The sequence below is a fragment of the Tamandua tetradactyla genome, chromosome 6 (assembly GCF_023851605.1).
Source record: "Tamandua tetradactyla isolate mTamTet1 chromosome 6, mTamTet1.pri, whole genome shotgun sequence".
Lineage (NCBI taxonomy): Eukaryota > Metazoa > Chordata > Mammalia > Pilosa > Myrmecophagidae > Tamandua > Tamandua tetradactyla.
In genome coordinates this window covers 18,327,739-18,342,148 of record NC_135332.1, presented here as the reverse complement: position 1 = coordinate 18,342,148, position 14,410 = coordinate 18,327,739, and positions in this window count along the sequence as shown.

The following is a 14,410-nucleotide window of genomic DNA, read 5'->3' as shown; positions in this document are numbered from 1 at the left end:
TCCAGAGACAGAAATGAAAAATGAGCAAAACAGAAAACTAACAAACTCCAGTTGTAGCTTTAGACAGGAACAACCCTGCTAAGTCTTTAGCAGTCAAATGGACAGGAAATAGACAAGGTATTTTAGCGTGTAATTCATAACATTAGATAAGTTTCCCCTACATCTATGCATGCATAGAGAGACAGGTTGTAAGGGGCAGCCCCACACCGGCTCCCTGTGAATCCCACCCACTGTCATGCCCTCAGATGGGTGCATTCACCAGCCGCATTTGACCCCATCATGAGATCTGAGTCAGAACCATCCCACTAAACGGACCCTGAATTTCTAGCCCATAGGACCCGTGAGATAATTAGTGATTTTTGTTTTAAGCCACCATACTTTTTAGTAATTTGCTATGCAGTAATAGGGAACAGATAGGTGATGGATAGACAGACGGATAGATGTGGGGTGGTTTGGAACTGCCTGAACCCCGAAAATCATGTTCATAAAGCTGATCTATTCCTGTGGTGGGGCGCTGTGGCCAGGAGGACTTTCTGAGGTTACTTCAGTTACCACGTGGCCCAGGGTGGGGCAGGATCATCTGACTGGAGTCTTTTATAGGGGAATATAATTCAGACAAAGAGAGAGAAAGCCATTGAAGTAAGAAGCTGAAACCAGTGACATTCAGAAGAGAAGGGAAAGAGGCCCCTTGTGCTTTGCTGTGGGGCAGAGGAGCCGAGGACCACAGGCAGCCAGGCTTGGGGAAGAAAGCATCAGTTTGGTGAGGCCTTGATTTGGACATTTTCCTCAGCATCAAAACCATAAGCTTGTAAGCTAAAAAATTCTCATTGTTAAAGCCACCACATTTCATGATGTCTTCTTTGAGCAACCTAGAAAACTAAAACAAAATAGGTAGAGATTGATTGATAGATAGATAGATTTTAAATTTATGTTCTACGAGCATAATAGGTCTTCTTTTCTTTTTTTTATTTTTTTTTTGCATGGGCAGGCACTGGGAATCGAACCTGGGTCTCCAGCATGGCAGGCGAGAACTCTGCCTGCTGCGCCACCGTGGCACGCCCAATGGGTTTTCTTTTCAAACATTAATGGAACAGATACAAAACTGACTATACATGGGATCCAATTCTGATCTTTCCAACAGCTTTCCTTTCTATCCATGTCCGGGTAAAATCTGATAAGGAATATCTATACCTGGATTAGAAATGAAAATTTCACATCAGGACCTGAAATTCAGACTTTATGATTTGTCTAAATGTCAAAATCACAACATCTGGCTTTAATATCTTGTAGTGGTTGTACTGATTTTTTAGATATGTGGCTTGACTTCACATTACTGCTGACGCAACCTAAATATTTTAAATACATAAAACCCTTTAATTCTTTCCATTCTTGCTGAATTCAGAGTTTCCATGGAAGTACACCCAAGGACACAACCAAGAGATTATTATTTTTACCTCGGTCTGACAGTGTCAATTTACTAGGTGCTGTACTTGCTGGTGAAGCAAGCAGTACACATTTAAGGATCCTTGTGGTTCAGACATGGTACTGTTTCCCAGCAGAGAGGAAGAGAGGAAGGCATACTCGGTTTGTGTGGAAGTACATATAGCTGAATCCAGGATCACAGCACATAGCCAAGCTTACAATGAAACTCAGCAAATATTCTTTGTATTTTTGACCCTTGAACATATATTACACTTCCTTTTCTGGCCTCAATGTTAAGAATAATAGGTTTGCCTCACCGCCCTTCCCCTCTCTACGTGGGACATGACTCCCAGGGGTGTGGACCTTCCTGGCAACGTGGGACAGAAATCCTGGAATGAGCTGGGACTCAGCATCAAGGGATTGAGAAAAACCTTCTCGACTGAAAGGGGGAAGAGTGAAATGAGATCAAGTGTCAGTGGCTGAGAGATTCCAAACAGAGTCGAGAGGTTATCCTGGAGGTTATTCTTATGCATTAAGTAGATATCACCTTGTTATCCAAGATGTAATGGAGAGGCTGGAGGGAACTGCCTGAAAATGTAGAGCTGTGTTCCAGTAGCCATGTTTCTTGATGATGATTGTATAATGATACAGCTTACACAATGTGACTGTGTGATTGTGAAAACCTTGTGTCTGATGCTCCTTTTATCTACCTTATCGACAGACGAGTAAAACATATGGATTAAAAATAAATAAATAAATAATAGGGGGAACAAATGTTAAAATAAATTTAGTAGATTGAAATGCTGGTGATCAGTGAGGGGAAGGGGTGGGGGTATGATATGTACGAATTTTTTTCTTTTTCTGGATTGATGCAAATGTTCTGAGAGGCAATTGTGGTGATGAATATACACCTATGTGATGATATTGTGAGTTATTGTTTATGTACCAAGAATGGAATGATCATATGGTAAGAATGTTTGTGTTTGTATGTTGTTATGTTTTAAAAAAATAAAATTAAAAATAAGATTAATAGGTTTGCATGTGCAACAATTTTTAAAAATCTTCTCATCATGGAAGACATTCTGTGACCATCTGAATAAACAAAACAAAACTTCTGCAAATCTGAGTGCAATCTTTCTGCCTTGTTCCATAAGATGAAAGTGTACAAGTTATATTTCTTAACCACAACATAAAAAGAAAAACCCAAGAATTAATCATTGAGTTTAAACAAAAGCAAAAAAAACAAAAACAAAAACAAAAACCCCACTAAAATTTAAACCCATCTCCTAAAAAATGATTGGGTCAAAAAAGAAAATCAAAACCAACTACAGACAATTTAGAAAATAATGGAATATACCCAAAGTTGAACTTAAAGGTGAATTCAAAGTTTAAGGAAAATAAAACTAATAAGGAAATATGTTAATTATATTTTTAAAATAAAATAAGAAAACAGGAATCAGTCCAAAATATGTCAAAACTCACAAATAATGTGAACGGCTTAAAATCACCTGCAAACAGATAGAGACATTCAGATTTTTGCTTCTTTTATTGGTTAGGTTTTCTTGAGGCGAAATTTATCTGCAGTGAAATATGAAGAGCTTAAGTGCAAAATTCAATGAGTTTAAAAATGTATAAACTTCCATCAACACACAAGTGGCTAAACAAACTGTGGTATATACATATGATGGAATATTATGCAGCTCTAAGAATAAACTTATGAAGCATGTAATAACATGGATGGACCTAGAGAACATTATGCTGAGTGAGACTAGCCAAAAACTAAAGGACAAATACTGTATGGTCTCACTGATATGAACTGACATTAATGAATAAACTTGGAATATGTCGTTGGTAACAGAGACCATCAGGAGATAGAAATAGGATAAGATAGTGGGTAATTGGAGCTGAAGGGATACAGACTGTGCAACAGGACTGGATACAAAAACTCAGAAATGGACAGCACAATACTACCTAACTGTAAGGTAATTATGTTAAAACACTGAATGAAGCTGCATGTGAGAATGATAGAGGGAGGAGGGCTGGGGACATAAATGAAATCAGAAAGAAAGATAGATGTTAAAGATCAAGATGGTATAATCTAGGAATGCCTAGAGTGTATAATAATAGTGAAATGTACGATGTACAAATTTTAAAAATGGTTTGGCATGAGGAAGAACAAAGGAATGTCATTATTGCAGGGTGCTGAAAATAGATGATAATTAATACTTTAAAATGTCACCTTATGTGTGAGACTAAAGCAAAAAATGTTTATTTGTTACAAAATTTAGATTTTGACTAGAGCATTTCCTAATATAACTCATGTAGATAGTTTGATTGAATGTCATAAGTACTTGGAATCTCAGGTAGCACATGAGATTTTGTTGGGTTGTCCAGAGTGATCCCCCGATGAATCCCAGAATGATTTGATCAGTGACCGGAAAAGTATTTGCAAGCCCCCTTTGGGGAATGGTGAGAGTGGGGAGAAATTCAACTTCCCCAAGTTGAATTCTTGATATTCTCACAAGCAGTGTGGACAACCAAAGCTATAGGCTGAGCCCCCAGTCTTGGGGTTTGTTCACATGAAACTTAACCCCACAAAGGATAGGTCAAGTCTATTTAAAATTTAGGCCTAAGAGTCACCCCCAAGAGAGCCTCTTTTGTTGCTCAGATGTGGCCCCTCTCTCCAGCCAACACGACGAGCAGTCACACTACCCTCCCCCTGTCTGCATGGGACATGACTCCCAGGGGTGTGGACCTTCCTGGCAACGTGGGACAGAGATCCTGGAATGAGCTGAGACTCAGCATCAAGGGACTGAGAAAAACCCTAGAATGAGCTGAGAATTAACATCAAGGGATTGAGAGAACCTTCTCGACCAAAAGGGGGAAGAGTAAAATGAGACAAAGTGTCAATGGCTGAGAGATTCCAGAGTCGAGAGGTTATCCTGGAGGTTATTCTTACGCATTAAGTAGATATCACCTTGTTGTTCAAGATGTAGTGGAGAGGCTGGAGAGAATTGCCTGAAAATGTACTGCTGTGTTCCAGTAGCCATGTTTCTTGATGATAATTGAACAATGATACAGCTTTCACAATGAGACTCTGTGAATGTGAAAACCTTATGTCCGATGCTCCTTTTAGCTACTGTATCAACAGAAGAGTAGAACATATGGAATAAAGATAAATAGGGGGAACAAATGTTAAAATAAATTCAGTTTGCAATAGTGGTAAATGAAAGCGAGGGGTAAGGGGTATGGTATGTATAGTCTTTTTTTTTCTCTATTATCATTTTATTTCTTTTTCTGTTGTCTTTTTATTTCTTTTTCTAAATCGATGCAAATGTACTAAGAAATGATGAATATGCAACTATGTGATGATATTAAGAATTACTGATTGTATATGTAGAATGGAATGATATCTAAATGTTTTGTTTGTTAATTTTATTTAATTAATAAAAAAGTTTAAAAAAATGTATAAACTCATGCAACCAAGAATCTGAGAGAATATTTTCATCATCTCCAGAAAATTCTCTCATGCCCCTCTCAGTGAATCTCCATCTCCCTACTGGCAACTAGAGGTCTGACTTTTGTCACAGTACATTATTTTTGCTTTGTGCAATCAACTTTATTTTTCTTAAATTAAGACAAAACAATCTTTTATATTTTTCCATGTACTTAACACTTCCAGTGCTCTCTAGTCCTTTGTTTACATCTGAATGTCTCTCTGGTGTCATTCCTTTTCAGCCTGAAATAACTCGTCCAGCATTTCTTGAAATATAGCTCTATTGGGGAAAAAGCAACAGCAACAACAACTCTACTTTTCATTTATTTAAAAATTCCTTTATTTCACTTTCATTTTCATGTAATACTGAATCCAGCTAAGCATTATTAAAATAATAACTACAGGAAGACAGTATTGCTGAAAATAAAGGGACGTATAAGGCAATAGCAAGAAATTGCCAACAGTAGAATTGTGAGAGTGTTGATCAAAGTAGAACCATGGCAAAAATTTTAAAAAGCAGAAAAGAATATCTTGATATTTATAAAGGGCATAACCCATCAATAAGGTAAAATACTCCTGAATTTTTACGAACCGGATGACATAGCAATAAACTATGTAAAGCGAAAACAGAAATTTTTAAAATGGGCAATATCATAACCGCAATGGGAAATTTTAACACACCTCTCGGGGACAGACAGATCAAGCGTACCAAAACTAGCTGAGTGCACAGAGAACCTCAGTGGCTGCGTTACCACCCTGAGGGCCCAGTTTTGGAAATGAGGGCTGGATTGGGGCGAGGGCTGGGCTGCCCGCGCCACCCTGAGACCGCACAAAGCCTGGCAGAGCCGCTGCTGTGCAAAGATAAATGTTCGAGAATGTTTCTGGTACACGTTGTAGCAATGTAAATTGCAAAAAGGAGGAGGGGGGAACACTATTTCCGTGACTAAGAAGACAAATGCATAAATGATGGTTTTCTCCTTATCTTGAAATACCGTGTGGCTTTTTTAAGAATGAGGCAGTTCAATGTGTACTAACAGGGAAAGATGCCCAGTTCCTCAACAAACCTCCCTGTTTCTCCACATGGAACCTGAGTTTTGACGTCTGCTTCTAAGCAAGGTATCATTCACGAAAATGCCAAACTCCCCTCATGAGCTCGTCTCCCTTCCTTTATGCCAGCTACCGGAAAGGGCCGCCTATTCAACCAAACTGCATTTATTATTTAAAACATATATTTGTTTTCTGAGTTGATCTTAGCAGAGTCACAAAAGATACTTGCGCAATTTCTTTCCATATCTGTTACAACAACTGCTTTTTCTCAGTCCCCCGTTGTTAAATGATCTCCCCACCCCCCTGCACCCCCCAGCTTGTCCGATGGCCCAAAAGCCTGAATTTCTTTAATTCGTCCTTCCTGGAAATTCAACCTCCTGCTCTTGTGTGCACAGGAGAGGGACTCTGCTTCTTCTGTAGAATATCAGTAATTCCCTGGTTTCCAGGGGCGCCCTATCTGTGCTTCTAAGTTCTGCCTTTGCAGGATCTAAGGTATGATTCGGCTTCTTTTTGATGGTTTTCCTCACCCCTGCCCCTTGCAGGCACCAGGCTTCTAGTTTTCTCCAATCTGCTAAGTCAGTTACTCCTCACTCATTTGCTTTCCAGTTTCCAAACTTCTGTTGCTCTCTCTCATCAAAGAGAACAAATTCTCTTTGTTCTTTTAGGTTTATCAGTTTTTATTTACTATCACTTATGGGGATTTGGGAAGGAGAGTTGATAAATCTGTCATTTTAACCAATTGGTTTATTTTTTTTTAATGTTTATTTCTTGCTATTAATTTGTAGGTGTATTATATTTTAGTCAGATGTGTTCAATGATGTTTTTTCTTTGGAGATTTTATTGAGGTTTTATTGGTGGCATATTACATGAAGATAAATGTTTTTAACTGAAGTTTTTAGAAATATCCATGGTCACTTGAAAAGAAAACATATTCTCTGTTTCTATGCTGTAGTTTAATGTACATATATTAATATACCTTGTTAATTATGATATTTAGCATTTATTATCCTTATTTATTTTTGTCTGCTTTTTCTTTATGTGTTGAGAGAGGTGTCATATTTCACTACTTTACTTATTTTGCTTCTTCACTATTCTGCCTATTTATCCTTAGGTCTCCTTTGCCTTATGGTTTGTATATTTCCTGCTACATCATTTGGGTTGCAGCCCTGTGCCAGTCATTGTGACATAATCCTGGGATTATAGTTGGAAGGATTTACCTGTGTTCTCCACCAGACTGCAATTCTTGAGAGAGGAAAGCTGCCTTTCGTGGCTCGGTGGTTGGCACTTGGAGGGACTCAAAGAAAGTCTTCAGTAACAAGTAGGTCACAGTATGAGCAAGCTATAGGAGCAAAGTGAGGCTGGCCCAGGGTGGAGAGGGGCGGCAGTGAGTGATGGAATCTGGGGGGTGGATACAGTTTACCTTCAGCAGGCTGCAGGCTGCAGACACACAGGCAACCAGCAGATGGATTCAGAGCTCAAAATTCTAAGCAGCTTCATTTGGGGGTGCCAAACATTCAGTTAACCTTTTTAATCCTGAAAAGCAGCACAAATACAATGCAATTTTTTCTGGGCTCCAGCTCACTGAGGCTGGGAGGTGGCAAATACCAGCTTCGGGTTCAAGAGGAAGCTATTAAAGCTGAATATTTTTTCAAAGAGAGCGGTAGAGTAACAGAAGAATTATAGAAACCCCTAAATTAAGTGTGAGTTACAGTAATTGTAAATTATAGAGCTCCGACTTGCTAGACACGCACCCCTGCTTCCATGTTTTAGGCGCTGTCTGAGTTGACAAATGCCAGAAAGCTCTGTGAGAAGTTGGGCAGGGAGCTGCGGGGGCTAGCGGGAGACCTTATGATGAGGCTAGGACACAGAGCTGGGTGAAAATCAGTTTAATGTCTTTTTTCTGATGTGAATCCCCGGTGGAGAGTTGGCGTGTGGCTAGGAGTCGAGTGGGTTGGGTTGTGGCGCTGTAGAAGATGTGGAAGAGCCAGGCCTCGTCCTTGTGGACGATGGATTGGGAGTCCTAAGAAATTTCCAGGGCTTTGCAGTTCTGGGTCCAGGAGAGAGAGGCTTTATCGCGGCATACCCTCGTTTCTCCCATCCTCGGCTGTAAGTGCTGCAGCTTTCAGGATGAATCTTCATCATCGAGCGCTGTCACCCTTCGGCACTCACGTCCCATCACAAGGCAAAGATGCAAATCTGAACGGTAGTGTGCAAAAACCACGCGTTGAAAAGGTCCCCGCGGAGTAGGCGAGCACTGGTTTGGGGGCTGGGGACGTGCAGGGCTGAGCCATGGAGGGACTCGTTTGCCTGAAGTGGCAATAGGAAAAGCAGGCCTGAGGCCGCTGCTGCTCTGTGAGGTCAGCGGACACCTGGGTCCAGGGATGACGGTTCCACCCAATGCGTGTACAACGGTCCCCTGCGCTCTCACCTGGGCGGAGTGTTCTTTTCAGGAAAGCTGTGCGGGGACACAGGCAGCACACAGAATGCCTGTCTCTCGCAGTTGGGAGATTCTTCAGGGAAGCGTTTTCAACTGAATTGTTCTTACGAAGTTACTTAGGGCCTGCCCTGTCCCAGTTTCTGGGGTTTCATCAGCCTGCTAGCCAGTCCCAACAGTACGCAGAGTCCTTCTGAAAGCAACTGTGGAAGGAATGGGGACTCAAATGCAAAGCGCAGAAGTGCACGCTCACCTCTCCAGCTGCCTTGGGGGGAGATAAAAACTACTCATGACCAAACAAATCTTAGACTTGAAATCTGCCAGAAGTCAGAAGAGTGAGAGAACAGGGAGCGAAACTTCTTTAAAAGTAATACTGATAATTAAAAAAAAAAAGTAGTGTTGAGTTGGGAAAGAAGTCATTTCAGATTAATGAGCTTTAGAGCGGGAGATACTTACCATAATTAGGTAGGGCCATGATTCTGATGGAATGTAGAGATGATTTTCCACAGCAGAAGCAGACGCTTACCAGAGGTGGTGGTAGAGGATGTGTGAGCCCCGGGAGTTTTGGAAGGACCTGACATGTGGGGCTGAATAATTTAGAAATGGTTTCCCGGGGATGATGTGATTTCAGTTATTTTCAGGATGCTGGATTTGCAGTTCTCAGTTCCTGGCTGGGGTATCAGTGGGAGGCATGGCAGCGTGGTCAGGGGGTGTATTAGTCAGGGCTTAGAGAAACAGAACCAACAGGAGACATCTGTAAATGTGAGATTATAAGGCTCTCTGAACGTGGAAAGGAGAGCCAAATCCGCAGGGCAGGCTGTGACTATGAAGGGTTGGACGAACTCATAGGAGAGGTCGTGGCTGAAGAAGCAGTGAAAGAGTCTTTTCCTTAAAAGCCATCCAATGATTGGATTATCTCATTGTGGGAGAAGTTAATTGATTGCAGATGTCATCAGCTATAGCTGCAATCAATGAGTGATGATTTAGTACACCAGCTTCCGGTTATCGCCAGCCAAAAATATCTTGCAGCAGCAGTCAGGCCAGTGTGCTGACAGGCATGGGCACATCACTGGCCAAATGGGTACCAGAACCATCACAGGGAAAATTTGTCTGAAGATCTGAAGTTCCAGTCAAGTCCAACGCAGCTACTGAAGTCTTTTGAAAGTATGTGGAAGGAATGGGGACCTCAAACTGTAAAGAGAAGTCTAGGATTGCGGAGTCAGGCTAGAGGATTTCGAATTCCAGCTGAGATATGGAACTCCCAAGATTCAGTTTTTCATCGTAAATCATGGACAAGCACAACATGAAAAGAGTTCGGACAAATGCAATAATTTCTTTATTTATGAATCAGGAGACCAGCCGAGGAACCCAGCTGTGAGAGTCCTCCTCTCTCATCCACCTGGCTTCAAGTCACTGTCCTACCTTCCTGGCAGTCTTCCCTTAAAGCCTCATTCCTGACACCCGCCTCCAAATGTCTGCTCCAATGACATCAACTAGGTTCCTTTCTTTGCACAAACGATGCTTGCATCCACTTTTCTCCACTGGAGTGGGTTCATTGAGTCTTACACTGGGAAGTTTGCGAGCCTTTAGGGTTCAGTACAGCTGTCAGCCTTCCTTAAGCGCAGGCTGACGAGGATGGTAGGTGCCCTCTAGGGGTTCTTGCCCTGCTTTCAATACGGGCCCCGCATGGCCTGTTTCACTGTTATGGTGTCTTTAATTTTCCTTTTTTTTTTTTTTGATGGGCAGGCACCGGAATCGAACCAGGGTCTCCGGCATGGCGGCGAGAACTTGCATGAGTCACCGTGCATGCCCTGTGGTGCTCTCTGGATGCACCTGTCTTCCCACTGCATAACTACAAGATTTCAAGGTCAGGAAGCTGGCTGGCCTGCCTCCTTGTTCTGTCCCCCAAGGGTCCTACATGGCGCTGTGACCATGAGGAGGTGCTCCATAAATACTTTTAATACATGAGTTGTTCAGCTTCACAAACCTAGGAGAGAACTCACACACAGGGCGGCTGAAGATTCTCAGGCAAAGTTGTGGGCAGGGAGCACAGCACTTGAGCAGTTGGACTTCAGGGTCAGGCAGTCTTTCACAACTGGGCTCAGCCCTCAGCAGCTGTATGATTTGGGGAGAGTGTGAACCTCTCTGAACCTCAGTTCCATTATTTATAAAAGGGAATCAGGATGATAGTGCCCATAGGACTGTTGTGAAAATTTGGAGAGGCTGCACGCTGAAACCTCATGCAGAGAGATGCTCAGTACGTGGTAGTGGCATCTCAGGTGGGGGGTGCCAGCCAGGCCTGGGTAGCAAAGGGAGCAGCAGAGGGGCAATAGCAGTTTCTCCTCTGCTGTCATTTCTTCCCTCAACTTTCTGGCTGGTTTCGTTACTTTTAACTCTGGAGTGGTAGAGGAGCAAGGAGAGGCCAAGGCTGGATGTTTTTCTTTATTTTAGATCCAGAGTGAAATTAATGATGGTGGCATTGACGGTGCTGGTTCTTGCTGTGTAGTGAAGACTACAATGGAATGGTGTGATGGTGGTGGTGTGGTGGACATGATGGTGGTGAGGAAGTTGATGATGGAGATGATGATGATGGTGGTGATGGAGGTGATGATGATGATGATGATGGTGGTGATGATGGAGATGATGGTGGTGGTGATGGAGATGATGGTGGTGTTGGTGATGGAGATGTTGGTGATGGAGATGATGGTGATGGAGATGATGGTGATGGTGATGGAGATGATAATGGTGGTGATGGAGATGATGGTGGTGGTGATGGAAATGATGATGGTGGTGATGGAGATGATGATGGTGGTGATGAAATGATGGTGGTGTGGTGATGGAGATGATGATGGTGGTGATGGAGATGATGATGGTGGTGGTGATGGAGATGATGGTGATGGTGGTGATGGAGATGATGATGATGGTGGTGAGGGAGATGATGATGGTGGTGATGGAGATGATGATGGTGGCAATGGAGATGATGGAGATGGTGGTGATGGAAATGATGGTGGTGGGCTTGGTGGAAATGATGATGTGGGGTTGGTGATGATGGCTAATGTCTATTGAGCACCCATTCTTGACCACGCACCCTCCTAAGAGTTTCACATAAACCAACTCACTTAGTCATCACCACAATCCATGGGGTAGGCACTATTTTTTACCATCATTTCATAGACCAGGAAACTGAGGCACAGAGCTAAGATAAATCACTCACCCAAAGTCACCTAGAAAGTAAGTAGAAGAACCAGGATTTAAACCCAGAGAAGATGCTGTTTGATGATTTTAATGAACGCAGTCCAAGGGCTTGCAAAATATTCAGGCACTGTGTGTGTGTGTGTGTGTGTGCGCGTGTGGCCTAAAAGAAAATTAGCCTTTAGGAAAATGGTAAGAAAAACTCAAAGAGCCTCAGGCTGAAACTCTCCTTGCTTTTGATGCTTCTTGAACAGTCACCTCCTTGGGCCATCGAGGGGGTAGCTTCTGAACCCACTTGAGGTATAGCAGTGGGGTGCTCGCGGCTTCCACTCCTGGGCTTTGTGAGGACACCACCAATTGTCCAGAGATGGGCCATCTCGGCTGGTCACCACACAGCTGCAAGGGCAGCATCTCTCCACCCTACTAAGAGTGCCAGGTAATCAGCACTTCCTTGGAGGTGACCCACAGGCACCTGACACACCTGGGGCTGGGCTGGGTGGGATTTTTGTATCCGGCACATTTTCTGGAACTACGGGCTACGTGTGTGCGTGCTGGGCGTGTGCTTGCTGAAATGCTCACATACGGACAGACAAATATGCCTACCTGCACACACACACACACAACACACTACACACAATCCCACCCTGTGTCCACGCCCAGCAGGACACAGCTGTAGATGACCGTTCCTTGCCCTGGCTGCCTCCCAGAGGGAAAGTGGTACAGAAACAGCTGCCCAAGGCAGCACAGAACTTTTGAGGGTCTGCTGAAAACTACCCACCGGAAACAGACACAAGACGCACCTCCAAGTTTGCAAACAGCCTCAGGGACTGCCACAAGGAGGCTGAGGGGTGAAGGCCATCCATTTGCAACTCAACTGAAGGGTGACTACCCAGCTGTAAGGCAGTTCTCAGCGTCCAGGTCTCCTAAACTTCTGCTTCCCCACCATCATCCACGTGGGCACCAGAGAAATCCGGTCACTCCCAACTTCCAACTCTCCAGGGACCCCGCCTCGCCCTGGAATGAATCCCAAAGTCCTCACCAGGACCTGTAAGGCTCACGGAGGGAGGGGCCTACCTCCTCCAGCTGTCCCTGTTGCTCCTCCTGCTGCAGCCACCTGGGCTCCTGCTGACTCTCACCCCAGGGCCTTTGCATGTGCTATCCCTTCTGCTGGCATACTCTCGACTGAGCCCTTCTTGCCATTCAGGTCTCAGTCCAAGCATCACCTCTTGAGAAAGGGCACCCCTGACCTCCCTCCCTCCCCACCACTCTGCACCCTGGGCCACTTCACGGCTTCGGGTTTCTATTTGTTACCTGTCCCCCCGCCCCCCCCCCCCCCCAGAAGGTGAGCCCTGTATAGGAGAAACCTTGCCGGCCATATCTTCCTCTGCATCTCCTAACCTGCTGGGAGTTTGCGGGTCCTTTTTTGGCAGGTCTGGGGGCACGGTCCAAGCTCAGTGTCCTTCATTGGTGAATGGCAGGTTTCCATTCCAAGGTGGGGGAGGGCTCAGAGGCTGAGCCGGCATTATGTTTTTTTAAAAACTGAAAGTGCCAGCAAGGATGTGGAGAATTGGAACCCATGGACATTGTTGCTGGGAATATAAAATATTCAGTGGTGTAGCCTCTGTGGGAAATTCAGTGGTTCCTCAAAAAGTTAAACAAAGAATTACCTTATGACCCGGAAGTCCCACTTCTAGGTATTTCGGAAAGAATTGAAGAGAGGGACTCACATTGTCCACGACGCTCATTGCTGCGTTCTTCACGGTAGCCAAATGTAGAAACAACCAGGTGCCTGTTACCAGCTGAAGGGACGAACAAAATGTGATCTGTTCACGCGATGAAATAATCTTCAGCCACGGAAAAGAATGAAGGTTTTTGGGGGTGGTGGCGGGGGAGCATGGTCTGGGCATTGAACCCGGGTCTCGGCCTGGGAGGTGAGATCTGCCGCAGAACCACCCGTGTGCCCAGGAACGGAGCGCTGACGCATGTGAGAACACGGTCAATCCTTGCAAAATCGTGCCAAACACAAAAGGACAAATATTGCATGATTCTGTTATCGGAACTTTCTAGAATAAGCAAATTCATCGAGACAGAAAGTAGAGTAGAGGTTACCCAGGATTGGGAGTGGGGTGGGGGGGGGTTTGATGCTTCATGGGTGTGTGTCTGCTGGGGGGGGTGAAAGCTCCGTCACTGCACCCTGCTGATGGCAGCACAGCGTTTGTGGATGTGATCAGTGCCAGGAAAGGGTTTTTAAAAATGATAATCGAGGCTGACCCGGCCTCCCTGGAATCTTACTCTGATTCCAGGACGGCAAAGGCCTGCTGCCCTGGCCCGTCTCCTCGCGTGGACGGCCTCGGGTGGGAGGAGAGAGGGGCCCGTCTATGGGCCTCGGCCCCGGGGCTGGGGTGTCTGGGCTCGAGCAGCCGCCGAGGCTGGACCTGAACAGGGGGGTCTTCCAGGCGAAGGGCGTGCCAGGGCCTTCTGGGCTCCAGTAACCCGCGTCCTTCTCCCCGCCTGTGTTTTGAACCAGCTGAGAAACAAGGCAAAGGAGCAGCCGTCGGAACGCAGCGTTGCTGGTCGCAGTGTGGCCCAGGCCCCTGCCTGACCTCCCCGCAGGCGGGCAGACCTCTTGGCACTGGAGCCAACAGGGCCGATCGGTGAACGCAGCCCGGGGGGGACGGTGAGTCCCCAGGGACTGGGCCCAGAGGGGGACGGCTGGGCGGGTGACGCTGCAACCAACCCGGGGGACAGGAGCGGCTGGGGGCTGCAGAAGGGCCACTGGAGGGCGCTGGTGGGTAAGTGCCCAGAGCAGGGGAGGGGCT